At 30.9% G+C, this 17,266-nt stretch overlaps 1 long non-coding RNA gene across 1 annotated transcript in view; it reads right to left on the reverse strand.

Moving 5' to 3' along the window:
* Nucleotides 1–982: 982 nt before the first annotated feature.
* LOC129960654 (uncharacterized) overlaps nucleotides 983–17,266 on the reverse strand; it is an 86,095-nt gene continuing 69,811 nt past the window's right edge. The window contains exon 3 of the long non-coding RNA XR_008783650.1: nucleotides 983–1,225. This is a non-coding gene — a long non-coding RNA (uncharacterized LOC129960654). The remainder of the gene's footprint in view (nucleotides 1,226–17,266) is intronic.

A 17,266-nucleotide genomic window follows, 5' to 3' on the forward strand; every position in this document is an offset into this window, starting at 1 on the left:
TAACATATGTAAATTACCAACATCAGCGCAAATGCCTGTCTAAGCTACCTTTACTGACGATAGTTTTTAGAATACAGTTATGATATCGATGATATGAAATAAGTTTGTTGATAGCGAATCAAAAACTGTACATATCATATTTCCATTTTCGTTCAAACTAGGAATTTTGTGAAATAAAAAAACTATCCGAAAGTACCTGGTATAAATATTAAATACAACAATGCTCAAATAGCGAAGTGAAAATATTAATCGCATTTCACTTCTGTTCTTCAGGGATAATAATTAGAATTTATACTGTTTAAATTCAATTATTATGTTTAAATAAAATCCCTCTACTCCAATCTCATTTAAATGACAATTTAAAATAAGAATATAAGGCTTGATTTTGATAATTATTTAAATTTTTCTAAACTTAAGATAAAACCTATATATATTATATATATACTCCCTATATAAGATGGCAAATTTGTCTTAAAAGTCAACAAACTAATTTCTTTAAATGGGAAGAAGATAATTCGCTTGAAACAGGAAGTAGAAACTACAACTACAAATTTAGAATAATACCAGATTTCCATAATTGAAGGAGCTTTAGCGCAAATAAAAGAACACAACACAGACCTACTGACCACACAGCAGTCGCATGCCAGCTCATAAAACGGCGTCTGGATGCGAGCGATGCGGGTTTATGGGTGCCTTTTGGCGGCTGTCTATATCCCCTTTTCTTTTGTAGGAGAAAGATGAAGTTATATTTTTTTTTTCTTTCGTCACTTACTAAAAATAGATAATAGTTAAATTTAAATTACAAAATAATGTGGAAGCTCCTGCATGTTTTTATAAAAAAATATTCTTGCATATTGTGAAAGTCCAATGTCTATATCTGTGATAAGTCCTAATGATTTAAAGAATGAAGAAATCCAACACAAAAGATATTTCAACATAGTCTCATTCCGAAGAACAAGCAAAGGAAAAAGTCCAAGAAAGTGGAGAAGAAAGTGTGTTTAAGTCTTCTGAGAAAAAAAAATGTCCATTGTTCATGGATCAGTAACAAATTCAGCAGATTGTCCTTTCAAATGTCAACAGGTGTCCTTGATTAATACACTATCAATTCAGTCACTTGTAAAAGGTCCTTCATTGAGAGGAGTTTCAGACCTGCACTCCTGTCCGGTATGACCAGCAAAAGTTTCTTCAGCCCAGCTGAATGTTCTTCACTCTCGCTGAATGGTAACTCCAATTTTATGGATAAAGGAAGAAAAATATTAATAACAATGCATATAAAAGGTATCAAAAATATATTAAAACGACAAATAATGGACTAAAAGACCGCATTAGATTATTTTGACATGCGAATCATCTGTGTTAACCAAAGTTAATAATTTCAACGTCTGAAATTAACACTTAACAAGAAGTGAAAGTCACAACACGATAAGGATTGGCCAAATACCAGCTCGCGATCTATCTATGTGCTATGCGAGTATGGTTTAGATTTTTGTTAATTACTTTCTTAAATATTTACCTCATAAAACAGGAATACGTCTCATGAACGAGAATTCTACAATGATATTTCAGTAGCGGGTGCTGTCGACAAGAAGCAAGCCATAAACAAACTAAACTTTCATATCATTAATAAATATAGAGACAGAGACCGTACAACGGATTTATCTGCCTTTGTGGGAAAATAAGCGTGTTCACCGACTGATACTTATTTAAATGGAGAAAGTTTATAATCAGTTTGAACCAGACTTCAAAAATTTAGAGAGTCGTACTTACATTTGGACTACCAGAAAAATTCAATGTTAATTACTTACACAACTTCTGTTTTAATTATAATTGATATCCTACGGCAAAGTTATTTTCCTGTGAAGTTTAATTCCTTTCACAACTACGATAAATGCTTTCAAATCAATAAGCCTAAATATAATTCATCATATAGCAATGCAATGGATACACAATTTTTAATCGCATTATTACGGTAAACCGACAGCTAGCGAGTTCATAGAATAAAGTAGATTTGTGAAAATTCTATCAGATCAAGTTGTTTGCTCATAGTGAATAAAATTATTTTAAATAGAAACAATCACCGAGTCCTTTCGGTTTCGAGCTACCACATACAGCACATAATTATTCTTCGGTGATAAGTACACAATAAAAAATATATTTAAAATTTTAAAAAATGAAATAAATATTTACGGAAGTTAAAATGATTTTCCCCAAAACGACAGAAGCCAATTATAGTACAAAAACCTTAGCGCAAGGCTTTCAAAAAATTAGCTAGAATTTTTATTTAATTCTTTCTCCAATTTTAATAATTTAAGAAACATTTAGCATATTTAATTATACTTTTATATATATTTAAATATGTTTATTTCCTCAACTGTAGAAATAAGATGCATTTCTTTCCTGTTCGCGTGCATTATAGTTGCTACAATTAATAAAAAAAAAATATACAAAAGATGAATTGAACTTCGAACACTATCGAGCTACCACTATTCGAACTAGAAGAAGGAACCTTTAAATAGAAATTAATAAATAATATTCTTTCATTCCAAACATGAACTGTATTTTTTATAGAGAATACAATGCGATCTTTTAAAATATACAGCTTAATTTTTAACACAATCTATTTTTAAAAATCTTGAAAAATTGATTACTTTTAAAATTTGATATTGTATTTTCATCAATATTTGTGAGATAAAACTATAAAGGAGAGAAAATAAAAGGATTTCCAAGCAGATTTTATGAATTTATTCATCGGCATTTATTTTATTAAACTGCGATTGAGATTCGAAGAAATATCTCCAACATTCAGATATTATAGATAAAAAAAATGCCCATTAAAATAGAATTCAAAATTTTGTTACACATTTTACAAACTAAATTTATTCAAAACACTTCAAAATAAGAGTGATATTTTCTATTTTACTTAACGTTAGATTGAATATTAAAGATATAGATATGTATTAATGATATAGATATGAAATGTGTATCTTCAATAGAATAAAAACTTTTCTTCTAAATATTTATGCCATAATACTTAATTTAAGCACTAGCCATAGCTCAGAAGGTAATAAAACCTATGCAAGAAATGCATTCCCCAGTTCGTTCCAACTTTTAATCCAATTTTATTGAAGATTGTGGAAACATTTGACCTGTAATAACACTTGAATACAGCATCGCATTCCTTACCACACTGTAACAATAAAAGTGCGAATTTATTATAATTCTTAAATGAAATTTGACAAATTAACCCTTTGCATTTGGAAAAGTAACTACATGCATAAATATATATCTAATGTTTACCTTTGCGAAAAATAAACACAATTGTTTTGATAGAATATCCACGAAAAATTAATTCTACATCATTTTACTACTCTTGAATATTCAAGCAATCAAAAGTGAAAAATATCTATAGCAGGTAAAAGTTTCCGTACGGAAGACAAAAATAAAAATAAATTAGCATTATTTCTAAACTTTGTTTTTTATCTTTGTAAACTACTTATATATGGTTAATATGAGTCTTTAAAAGGGAGTTTCATAATAAATTTATATTTTTACAAAACGCAGCAAGTTTTTCTGTGTGCAAGTTTTAAGATAACTGATGAAGTAACATGGAAAAAAAGTTTCCGCACGCAATATAATAATTCTTCCTGACGTATTCTATAACTGGCTAGCAGTAAATATTCGAAATTTGATGGTTTCTCAGAGTGAAGAATACGACATAGCAACAGTTGTTTAATTCCAATTTGTAGAAGATCGTCTTAAAATGGAAGTTCAGAAATCTATTCGAGAGTTAGTGATTCGGTTATTAAAAGATGGATTATTTATGAAAAAATTAGTGAAATCATTAACAAACCAAAATCTACATTGCAGTATATTATTAAAAAAATACCGTGAGCTGTAAACATTTAAAGATAGAGATCGATCTGGAAAGACCTGTGTAGTTAAATTGCTTGCATAATAGAAATATGTGCAAGGGGCAATATAATCCCACCGATTAATGCAACTGATTTAATTATTGATTACAATATCAAAGTCGCACCTCAAATTGTGAGAAATGTCATTAAAAAAGGATTGTAATGGGCATGCGGCCAGTAAGAAGCCTGTTATAAGTCCCTGCAACAGAAAAGTGTCTCGAATTTACAAAGAAGCATATAAGTAAGCCTCTTATTTTTGGGAACCTGTAATTTTAAAAATGAATCAAAATTCCATATCCGTAGGTCAGATGGTCGAGTTATGGTCCGGAGGAATCAAAGCAATATATGTTAATTAGGAATTTATGTGGAACTGTTAAGCATGGTGATGGCGGGAACATGGTATGGGGGTGTATGAGTGCTGCTGGTGTCAGACATTTGTTTTCTAGTGATAAATATGGATAGATACATATATCTTGACATTTTAAAACAAAATGTTTTCACCGTTGCAGAAAATTGTCCTTTGGAACTAACTTTACTTTACAGCAGGACAACGATCCTGAGCACACCTCTAAGATATGTCAACAGTAATGTCTCGCATAATATTAAACAACAGCTTCATAGCTCTCCCTAGTCTCAAGATTTAAGGCCTATAGAACATTTATGGGAAAAAATCAGTCATGAACTAAAAGAATATGACGCAAAGAACAAGGTTGAACTCAAAGCCATTCAAGACATTTGGAACAGTATTTCTCCAGACACAACAACAACAACAACAACAAAAAACTTGTGGAGGTGAAGTCACAACGTTTGAGAGAATGATAAAGCTCAAAGGAAGGCCTACCGATTATTAAATGCAAGTTGGTCAGCACGAAAAAGACCTTAAATGTACTATGCAAATACCGTACGGAAACTTTTTTTGTTCCTTATTAGTGGCATTTTCTGATTCTTTCAATTTACGTATTTAATTTTCTCCGTAGTTTTTCCTTTATAAAATTCATAAATGATAAATAAAATTGTGTTAAACCAATTTTCAAATTTTCATTTTCATAACAAAATACTTAGTGTCAAAAATTAAACTTTCATTAATAGTCATAACTGCGTACGGAAACATTTTTAACCTCTGTATATATGAAACGTCAAAATGATGCAACGGTTTGATTTGTGCCAGAGAAGAGCCATCAGAGTGCAAAGGTTCAAAAAGCCTTAATCTATAAAAAATTAAATACAAATTATTTCACGTTTAATCTTTTGCCTCACAAGTATAACTATATTTGTTAATCACTCTGATACATAGGAAAATTTAAGTCTAGTTTACATACATTTCAAATAGAAAAAAGACGAACGTAGTTTGTCATCCCATGTTAAACATTCCAGTTTTAAGGGACAGGTGGAATACACATAAAAACGAATTTTGCCCAAAAATATCTTTTTAAAAATATTTTCTCGTATTCATAATTACAAAAATACAGAACACTAGACACTTAAAAATATGCTTTCACGAAAAGTGATTTTGCAAATAGTGAAAAGTGATTTTACAAAAAATATTGCTTAGTCCTAGCATCAAACATATTCTCAAAAAGAAATAAAAAAGATACTGAATTCAAATAATTTTAGATTTCAGTTTCATATAGCCCTACAATAATTACAAGACTGAAAATAGTGTTTCACTGCTGGATTTTGAATCAGAAATAGTCATATTACTTTTAACCCTCTGACTGCGTAATTTTTTAAAATTACTATTTATTACTATTGCAAATAAGTTTAAATAATTTAAGTTTTAAATAAAGGGAATTGATACTTTATGTTACACGGTCTGTAATCTTAAAAATAAACACTCTAAACTTCCAAAAGCACGGGACGCAATTGAAAATGGACTGACTGTCAATCCTCTGGAATCACGGGATAAGCAACTGGAGGGTTAAAATCAGATTTTGAAACATGGCATTTAATTATTGGTAGTTATAGGCAAGGTAAAAGGGTTTTGTAAAAAAAATAATAATAAAAGGAAACAACTTTTAAAGTTAGCAATTAAGATTACAAAAATAGATATTTTTTCTTTCGATAAAAGGCCGTTTTTGGGAGAACTATGGTGTAAAATTAAAACATTTACACAAAGATACAAAACTGCAGTAGCCAAAAACAAAGAAGAATGGGACTGTTCCTTTCTTATCCACGTGCTCTGTAATCTAATAATATATTAATCTCCCTTTATAAAATTACTGACCTTCGGTAACACCGCGATTCGCACGAGCATCTAGATTCTTTTTTTCAGCAACTAGATTTTCTGCTTCATAGTACAGTAAAGAAAAACATCGGACATCTTTTTTTCTAACCGATTAAAATCCAGATTCTACCAAAGACAATTTTAGTCACAAGATCACATACCAAATTTCATTTAATTATAAACCTCTGCTATTGGGAGTCGTCCCATTTACCTGCATGTGAATGTACTGATTGATTGACGGTCAAAGCTTTGACAGATTTTGTTCAAATTTTGATACTAATTTATGCTTCAGATACAAATTCTGCATATTAAAATTTATCTATCGCTTTGTGTTTAGTTATTTTGTTCACCTGCATTAGGACAGTATAGATACATTAACGTCCAGTTTTAAAGCAATACCAGGACTATTTTGGAACGGACCTCGTCATTTTGAACCTCGGTCAGAAGACGACACCTGAGATGAAGACAGAAATTACGACGACACCTACCCTCTCCAAACTTCTCCACCACTCCCGTGGGAGAACGTTTGGTTCTGACGGATTTAACGTGCGCCAGACCCACTTACACGATGGTTCTTCGGTGGAATCGGCCTGAAACCTTCCGGTTCCGAAGCCGTGACATTACCACCTTTGCATTCAGAGAGACAACCAGCCAGAATTTCTGCGTCGATTTGGAGCAAAGTTCGGTAGAATTTTTTAAAAATTCGTATTAAGATCACACATAAAATTTAAACCATTAAAAACGCTTTTGTGTTATCGTGTTCAGTGACCGGCAAGCAGAGAGACGCCAGGTAGACGTCATTCCAACGTTGGAGGGAGGGGTGAGGGGAAGGAAATCTCATGTTCGATTTTCTTTGCATATATCATATACGAGAACGTAAAAATGGAACAGCTGTATACTGGAGTATTTACTATCGCTTCTTTACAAAAACTAGGATTATTTTTAAATTAATAAGTTGTTTAATTAAGTGGATTAACATAAAAAGTATTTCGAAATTTTCTATTATGCTCAACAATTTATTTCGTACAATCGAGCAACATGAAATAAGAAAATAAGAATAAGAAAAAAATATGATATTATAATTCTTCACGTTTTGCTACTATTGCTCGCTTCTAATTGGGCAAACAAGCAAGCTTATTTTGTATTAATTTCATGATTGAAAATTAGTTAGAAATCTACAAATTTGGTTTAAAGATCTCACACCGCATTTAAGTACATTATAAATGGAATAAGAATTTTAATCGACTTGTATCTTTTCTATACTTACGTTTTGACAATTTTTGCTAAGATCCATATTTTGATTTACAAATATACTTTCAACTACGTAGCTTTCAACTTATAAAAGCAACTTTAAAACCTTTTGATTCTTATTATTTAATTCAAATTTCTTAATTTTAGAAGTCATTGCATTATTGAACGCAAAAGTAAATACTCTATTGAATTGTTAAAAATTCGAACATTAAAATTTATTACTTCATATTTCGACCAACCCGATTCCGAAAGAGGAATTTATAGAATTAAATATGTCAGTCTGATTCAAAAATGGAAACTAGCATATGGCTTTCACAGACATTACAGATCACTTAAATTTCGATCAAATCGGTCAAAATTAAATGCAATTGTGAAAGTGCAATTATCCTGTAAGTGCAATTATCCTGCAAGTATCCTGTAAGGATTTACAGGACAAAATTCTTAGCACCGAATTTAGGAAATATAAGACATTGTATTAGAGAGAGAAAGAAAATTTATTGAAGTAAAAGTAGTCATTTTACTTGAAAATTTTTTTAATTTTCAATATACAGTCAAAAGGTAAATGGTAATTTGTAATACTTTAATGACTTGTACGACATATGATTGCAATGGTAAATTCATTAAACGCTTTACTTTAAATTACTTACACGCTTACTGAAGAATTTAGTTTTTCGATGGGCGAACCCCACGTGTCAGGTATGTTTACTACAGCCGCAATCTTTAGATGTTTTATTACCAGTTTTTTTTATAGTTTCTTATAATTACATATTTAGCTTTAGACGAAATTCCTATCAAAGAAAAATCAGTCCCAGAAATAAAAGAAAAGTCCTAGATGGCCATAGCATCACCCGTCAAAATATTTATCAAAATTTTCAAGTCACCGAAAATATCTATACAAATAATTTATCAGAATAAACCAGGAGAATGCGTAAGATGGAATTAAGATATCTGAACTACAGGAAATAAAAGACGAAATCGTACTGTCTGACGCCCCAAGAAGAAACACCTGTATAAATTATTAAAAGCTTTCGTTCAAACCATTATAAGAATGAAAAAAGAATGAAGAGATTACAATTCTTTAAAATACCTGGAATTTATGGGCTTAGCTATTACAGAACAGAAATGCTATTATTTAATTTTTATTTCTTTGAGAAATTAAAGAAACATGTATGATTATTTCAATATCTACAATATCACAACTTCTGTAACAAAGGTACAAATCGAAACCTACAGAACTTCAATTATAACTGCAATGTGTTTTAAAAGTGCCAGTTTTTACCATAATAATTGGCATTGCAAATGCAATTCCCGCTGCATCAAATTCAATAGCAGGCATTCCACCATTCATTGACAAATTCAAGAAAAACAACGGAAAAGCATTTGTAAAAAGAAAAGCCAGTTAGTTTCGTGGTGGGTATAAACGCACTTATCATTCCCCTAGAAAATACACTTCCTCCTTGATAAACAAGAAAATTTGAGAGAATTTTGCTATTTTCCATATCAAAATATCACAAAACAAAAGACCAAGGTTGGAAATCAAACAGAAAGCTAAAAACTCGTAACCAGACGAAAAGAGTTTACTGGATATCAAATATAATAAAAAAATATTTGGAAGTATTTAAAGAAATGCAATCATAATGAAAAACAAATAAAGAAAAACTGATCGATACTCTGATTACGTAATTTTTTAAAATCAATATTTAGATGCGTTGTTCGCAAATAAGTTAAAAAATTTTTCAAACAAAGTGACTTGATACTATATATTACACGATAATAATATGACATAATAAAAATCGAATCGTAAAAAGACACACTAAACGGGATGCAACAACAACAATGGACTGATTGCTACCCCGCGGAAATATCGGGATAAGCAGCTGGAGGGTTAATTCACTAATGGAATAGTTCTTATAACTTTATACCTATCGTTAACTACTAGACCTGCTACGACTGGCCTCTCGGAAGCAATAGGAAATCCCCGAAAACTTACAATTTCAGAAAAATTATTTTCGTCTCCCTCTTCTATTCCTGAAGATGAAGCTCTCTTACCCCTCCTGCTTCATCAGAGCCTGTAATTCAGTTAACAATCCAGTTCATTTCTCCCACCACAAGTATAGCAAAAGCCCATGCCATCTGGAAGTGCAAAGCTTCCCACAATCAGCCCTCACAAGAGATACTTTTTCCGCAAGTAGATACTCTTTAAACGTCATCTAAGTGTAAAAAGATGAGCTGAAATTAACGTAAATTATCTACCCGCAGTTACCATTGCACTCTTACAAAACGTAGGTTCAGAACTGCTTCTTAATGAGTCTTCGTAATTGCTCTCCTGCAAATCAGTGTTTTCAGAAATATTGTTTTCAGAATATATTTTGATATTTATGCACAATGTAATCTTGAAATCAAGCAATTTACTTCTGATTTTTCCTACACATTACAGGGCATTGAATTATTCCCCAATATATATTAATATAACTATGAAAATATGTGTTAAATCAGATCATTGTTACGTAAGCATATTGCTCCGCCTCTCACTTATAACGCCCTCAAGCGGTATATGTGAAAAACAATCAGATTTCTAAATTGATAGATGTAGCAGCAACGCCGAAAGGCAAAGCTCAAAGGAACTCCCGAAAGAGGAGAAACAAAATCTTTAAAATTCTAAAAAGGTCCGTCATTGTTGAACCTCTCCATTCTGGCCCTAGCGAGACGGATTAGCGAAAATATGGATAAAAATAAAGCTGAAACAGCCAAAGAGTTAAATAGCATCCGTGGAAGAATAAAAGCCTAATTAACAAGTATTAAGAGGTTTGTTAAAAGTAGTTCAACGGTTGAAGAAGAAAAATTTATATTCAGCTGCCATCAGCTGGCAGTAATAAATGAATTAGAAATTTTATTCAAGGATTATTTAGAAATCAACGAAGAAGAAACACTAATCCAGAAGTGCGATCAAGAATTGTTGGATATCAAAGAAGAAAGAAACGAAATAGTGGTAAATTTGAAATGCTTATTCTCTAATTATAAAGTTAAGGAAAATGTAATGCATAATAAAAATGATCAAAATTCAAATTTGAAAGCTTATATCGATCATATTGAATTAAAATCGGAACTTCCGGAAATTCCCTTACCACTATTTTACGGGAAAAAAAGAAATGGAAGAATTCAATAATTTCAAAAATCAATTCATGTGTCTAATAAACGATAATACCGAATTAACGAATGATCAAAAGTTATTTTATTTAAAGGCTGCCCTCCGTGGTGAAGCTAAATTTATAGAAACAAGTGACGATGCATTTGAGTCACTATTTGCTGGTCTCAAAGAACGCTTTGAAAATAAGCGAGCAATTGTAGCATATTTTGAATGTGAATATCAACAACTAGAAAAATTAAATTTTGAGTCTGCAAAAGGCTTACAAAATATCAGATACAATAAACAAAAGTCAGAGCTTTAAAAAGTTTGAATATAGAATGCAATAACTTAAATGCTCTATTGGTAAATATAACATTAGAAAGACTTGACAAGAAATGTCCATACAATCAAAACAAATACCTTCATTGAAGGAGCTCTTGCAATTTTTAGAATCAAGCGCGATGGTACTCGATCAAATAGGGTAAACCCCTACAAATAACAATTTCCACAAAGAATTTCAAGGTGCAATATAAATAAGCTAAAAAACTTTCTCCGTAATTTGAATAAACTAAGTAATGTAAAACCATGTATTTTATGCAAAATTCGATATCCTTTTCATAGATGCCCTGAATTTTTAAAATTGAGCGTTTCTAAAAAAATTGAACTTTTAGAAAAATATAACATTTGTAAGAACTGTTTGAAATTGCATAAGCCACCCTGCAAATCCACATTCATCTGCCGAAGCTGTCGAAAATCGGGCCATAATTCTTTGATCCATTTCGATACCAAACCCAGAAGTACGCTCCTTCCAGGCGGCGAGGAGCAACTTAATGTAAGCAATGAAACATCTGGCTCGTCAAGGTCGCCACAAAAAACAAACAAATTTACCACAATCATCCCTCATAACAGGTGGTTTTAATTAGAAATATCACTGAGCATTTCATGCATTAACCCGCTGTAATGTCATGGCATGCAAGAGCGCCACCTATAACAAATATGATCTTGTACATTCAAATGCTGTAATCCGTTGGGAGCAGTTGCACAAAATAAAGCCTTAATAACTATAACATCATCCGTATTTTCTACTACTATACATCCGATAACACACTTAAAAACTATAGTGCCGTTAAAGATGTTATCAACCCCCCCCCCCCCCCCTCACCTCCCCAATAAGAATTATAAACCTTTGCAAGACCTTCAACATTACGAGAACTCAAGACTTCTATTTTTAGAATCCCATAAGCGTTTTGCACTTAACAGCGCACAGAAAAAAAAAATCGGTTATGCCATTTTTCCATCTGATCAAAAAAGAAATTAACAATTTTAAGTAGCAAGATGACATAATCAAGTTCATTTATCTCAGTTTTGCATTTGGATTGTCGCGGTTACATGTATGCGATTATACAGACTGACAGATGGCCATCTGCTTGAAGAATTTGCTTCAGAATCCGATACTAATCTGCACTACAAGGTGAGTAATCTCTATCAAATTATAACTCTTTTCGTTTAGTTACTAAGTTCATTTCTAATTGGACAAAAAAGCAAGGTTTCCCTTTATGAATTTCATTATTCAAAATGATAGAAACCTACAAATTAGGTTTAAATATTTCATACCGAATTTTAAGTACATTATACAATTTTTGGTAAGATTCATATTTTTAATTAACAAATATTACTTTCAACTACGTAGTGTGCTGATAAAAGCAAGCCTGAAAGCTTTTGATATTCATTATTTGAATAAATTTTCTTAATTTTGAAGTCAATCCCTTATATTAAATGCAAAAGTAAATATACTATTGCATTGCTAGAAATTCAAACCTCAAAATTGATTGCTTTATATTTCAAAACAATCCAATTTCGAAATAGGCATTTATAGAATTAAATACGTCAATCTGTTTCAAAGATGAGAACCGACATTCACAGAAACTGGTGTTTCACAGGAATTGCACACCAACCAAAATTTCGATCCAATCGATCTAAATTAAATGCATTTTGAAGGTTTACTTATCTTCATTATAGGACAAAGGTCCATATTAAGGAAACATAAGAGACTGTATATGAAATAGATAAATGAAATTTACTAAAACAAGTCATTTGAATAGGAAATATATTTCCAATATAAAGTCAAAAGGTAAATGATAATTTGGAAAACTTTAATGTCTTGTGTGATTTCTTATGATTGCACAGGTAATTTCATTTTCACGATTTATTGAATTTATTTTTCGATGGGCGTGCCCTAAGTGTCATGTTTACTATAGCCGCAATCTTCAGGGGATTTTTTTATTACTAGTTTTATTTTTTTTATTTATTTTTTTACAGTTTATATATTTAGCTTTAGATGAAATTCCTATCAAAGAAAACTCAGTCTCAGAAATAAACTTAATGTCTCAGACGACCATAACATCACGAACCAAAATATTTTTCGGAATCTTCAGGTCACCGAATATATTTATACAAATGATTCATCAGAATAAAACATGAAAACGCATAAGATAGTATTAAGATGACTGAAAAACAGGAAATAAAGAAAAGACGAATTCATACTGTCTGGTACCCCAGAAGAAACGTCGCTGACAATTACTAAATTCTTTCTTTCAAACCATTGTAAAGATGAAATGAGAATGAAGGGATTACAATTATTTAAAATACTAAGAACTTTTTCGACTTAGAAATTGACAAGAATGCTATTATACAATCCTTGGAAAATTAAAAGAAAATGTACGATTATCCCAATATCAAAACCTCAGTATCAAAAGCACTAATCGAAACCTACAGAATTCCAACTATAGTTAGAACGTGTTTTAACCGTGTCAGGTTTTACCATACCAATTAGTATTGCAAATGCAATTCGCGTTGTATAAAATTCAAGGCAGACATTCTATCACCGACAAATTAAGGAAAAACACCTGAACATTAGCAAAGAGAAAGGCCATCTGGTTTTGTGAGATAAACGCTCATAACAATCCACTAAATAGCATACAACCTTCCTGATAAGAAAATAGAAGAGAATTTTATTCATTTTCCATATCAAAAAGTAACAGACCACATTTAGAATTTAAACTGGGTAAGCTAAACAACTCATATTCAGACGAAAATAGCTTAGTTGATGTCAAAAGATATTTAAAAAAAACTAATTGGAGGTATTTAAAGAAATCCATACCCCACCCCCCAAATGGATTCTCAGGTCTCAAAAGCAATCACAATTTAACAAATAATGAGAATAAAAAAATCGGATTAATGCATTAATGAAAGAGTTCTCATAACTTCACACCTATCGTTAATTACTAGACCCGTTGTGATTAGCAGTTCAGAAACAATGAAAAATTCCTGGAAACTTCCAAAATTTCAGAAAAATTACTTTCAATTCAATCGTACATTCCTGAAGATTAAGCTCTCACAGTGACTGAGTATTCACCTTTCCACTTACCCCTCCAGTTTCATCAGAGCCTGCAGTTCAGTTGAAGATTCACAGGTATAGTAAAAGTCCATGCTAACCACGAATTACATAGTTTTTAACAGTCGGCTCCTTGACAGAAGATACCCTATCTCGAAGCTGGTGCTCCTTAAACTCTGAATGAAAAAAGAAGCCAAGATGACCTGAAAGTAATGCAATCTATCCCCCTACTCTTAAAAAACGCAGGTTCCGAGTTGTTTCTTAAACGAGTATTTGTAATTGCACTGCACAAATAGCGTTTTCAGAAATATGCTTATATTATATGTAAATATTAAAATATCTTTTCATCAGGCATCGTTTAATTTATTGGAATTTTTCATTCATAAACATATTAAATTGAAAATATTTGCTAAAAAGACCACAAGCGCCACAATATCTTGCGACAGCACCGGCTAAATTACCTAGGACTGGAAGTTATCCGCTTAAGTATTGTTGCATTTTATTCCAAAAAATTATCTTTGGTTTCACGAAAAACGGCAAAAGATATAGAAACTATTAAGAATAAAAGGCATCGTGCCAGATTGGCATTAATTCACAACATATATCATTGGATTAGTCTGAATCTGTGGGAAAAATGTGAGCAGAATTCACAGATTAGAAAATGAGTAGTCTGGTTTTGATTCAACATTTGCATATAGACACGAGTCGAGTTCAGAAAAGAAAATTTGTCTGATTGTAGGATTAGATTCTTAAAATCTATAGAAATTTGTTGCTTATTTTAATATGCAAGCATTAATGAGTACTATGAATGGCGATAATACCGCCAATTGCAGTTTTGAGTAGTTTAGAATAAATATTAAATCATTCAATAGCAAATAAAATCACTAGTTAGACTTCAAAACTATATGCTTCAATGATTCAAGAAAATGAAACTGTTTTTAATATTCAAAAATTCAATTATATTTCTTGCCTTTTAACTAATGAAACAATTATATTAAAACATATTCTGAATTTCTGATAAAAAAACAAAAACAATTCCTTTAAGATAAGAAAGCTATCACAGTCCTTAGTTAAAACTACCATTGGTAAACCGGATATTATTCAATTTATTGCATCCAATTTCCGTATCATTGACGATGAGAGGCGAAATAATGCAGGTTTTAAATCCCTTAACAAAAAGCCACCAACAGATAACCTCAGTTAATTTATATTTTATTATAAAATTTCAACTCTGAAATCCATCGCTCAAAGCCTTTGCCAATTGCCGATAAAAAGTTTACTTCATTTGAAGAAAAAAAAAATCTGGAAATCCTCAATAAAAAAGGCTTTTATCTTTAAGCTTGTGGCAGTAACCGTATTGCAAATACAAAATTTCTAAATCTGCTAAATTCATTCTTACACATTTGTCCAGTGGAGAGCAGCTGTAAAATCCATAAAGTTCCATCTCATGCGCGATAATCGTGAAATATATTTGATTTTTGAGAAATTCATCATCTTCACCATAGAAACAGAATCTTGTACCAAGCCTATATTTTTCATTGCTTTGAGTGACAACTCCAATAACTTTATCTCACCTCTGCTAACGTCCTTATCGGATAGGTTCTTATCAGTCCTCTCAATGATTATATTCATTTCAATGTTTCGAGTTCTTGCTGGCAAGACTTACTGAAAAAGGTTTCATGATTTCAGGGAATCCAGGAATGCCTTGCCTATATATCATTCGTGCAATCGCGGAAAAAGTGTACAATGTAGACGTAAAAAATTCAACTGAATAACGCTGCGGTTATCAAAGATATTGCTTAGAATTAAAAAACGAGCAGGCAAAGTTATTGAGTCTAATCCTAAAGATTATGGATTAATTTACGTAATAACAATTTGGATGGCTAAGACTGATTGTGAAACTAATCCATCTCCCCTTCAATAATCCAATTCTTGAGAAGATAAATTTTATACAGAGATGTTCCGCATTTCTAAGTTTATTCATTTAGAAAGTGATGTCACTAGCTTACTCACAATTCTTTTTGGTTTATTTAGATTTCCTCCCATATGACTATCGCAAGTTATCTCTCATCTCACTTCTGCCAGACAAGTTATATTTTGCTCATAAACGAGTCTTTGTATCCGTACTCCCACGAGAAGTAATTTTCAGACATTTATACATATTATATGCAAATACTAAAATATAATCTTTAAATAGTTCATCGTTTTATTTTTTGGATTTTCCCACAACTAACGGCTTCTAAAAGATTCCAGACATGGTGAAGTTGTGATCCGATTTAACAAATATTTTCAATTACTATAACAACGCGAAAAAATAAACAATATGTGCTTATAAGAATGATGTAAAAATTCTGCTTATTATTACGTAAATAATAAGCAGAATTTACTGATTTACCATATATTAAAGTATAAAATTCAAAGCTTCAATATCCATATCAAGTTTAGTTGCAAAAATTGGAACTGAAAATATTATGGCAATATTTTATTTAATAGGGCAGTTTACGGAAATTTAAAAGATTATATTTTTGAAACTTATTTACCTGTACATATATTGACTAAAACTATGTTTTAAAAAAATTGTTTACTTCAGGACAAGTATTTTTACAATTGAAGCGTGCACCCATTTCTAAATTAACCATTGAGGACATCCAGTAAATTCTTCTAGAAAAGATTTCTAATCCATAACTGAAAACTTTGAAAATAATACGAAAGAGGAAAGAGTAAATATACGAAGAATTATTTTTTCCCTGACGAATCATGCTTTTCTGTTTTATATAAAGAAGCACAAATTGTGCAAGGTTTTCGAATTGATAAAATTCAATTTGAACTAATTTTATAGATTATATTTATTTTATGTAAAATAAAAATCAACTACCAGTATGCTGGGGTCACTTATGCCTTTAAAAAATTAATGAAAACTGATTTCTCCCGTATCTTCTGCTCATATTTTTAAAAACTTAATCTTAAGAGAAATCTGAAGTTTCCATTATAGATATTCTTTCACTTTAATATTAAATCCAGAAAAATAATCTAGCACAATTTTATATATAGTATATATATATAATCTAGTATAATTATATATAATTACGCTTTTCTGTATTATATAATTTCAACAAACTTTGATCAAAATGGCAATATAACCACATATGGAGGTAGAGATGACAAAACGGGAGATTTTAGCTTCTTAGATTAGCACTGATACAAAAAAAAAGTACCAAAGTTACCAAAAAGTCTCAATTTTTTTTTTAAACTTAACAAATACGGCCTTAAAAATGAATATTTCAAAAAATTATCTAAATACTGTTTTTTTTTATTAGACAGACTTCTAATACAAAAGGATATAAACATTCAATAAATCA

This window comes from Argiope bruennichi, chromosome X2 (genome assembly GCF_947563725.1).
Source record: "Argiope bruennichi chromosome X2, qqArgBrue1.1, whole genome shotgun sequence".
Lineage (NCBI taxonomy): Eukaryota > Metazoa > Arthropoda > Arachnida > Araneae > Araneidae > Argiope > Argiope bruennichi.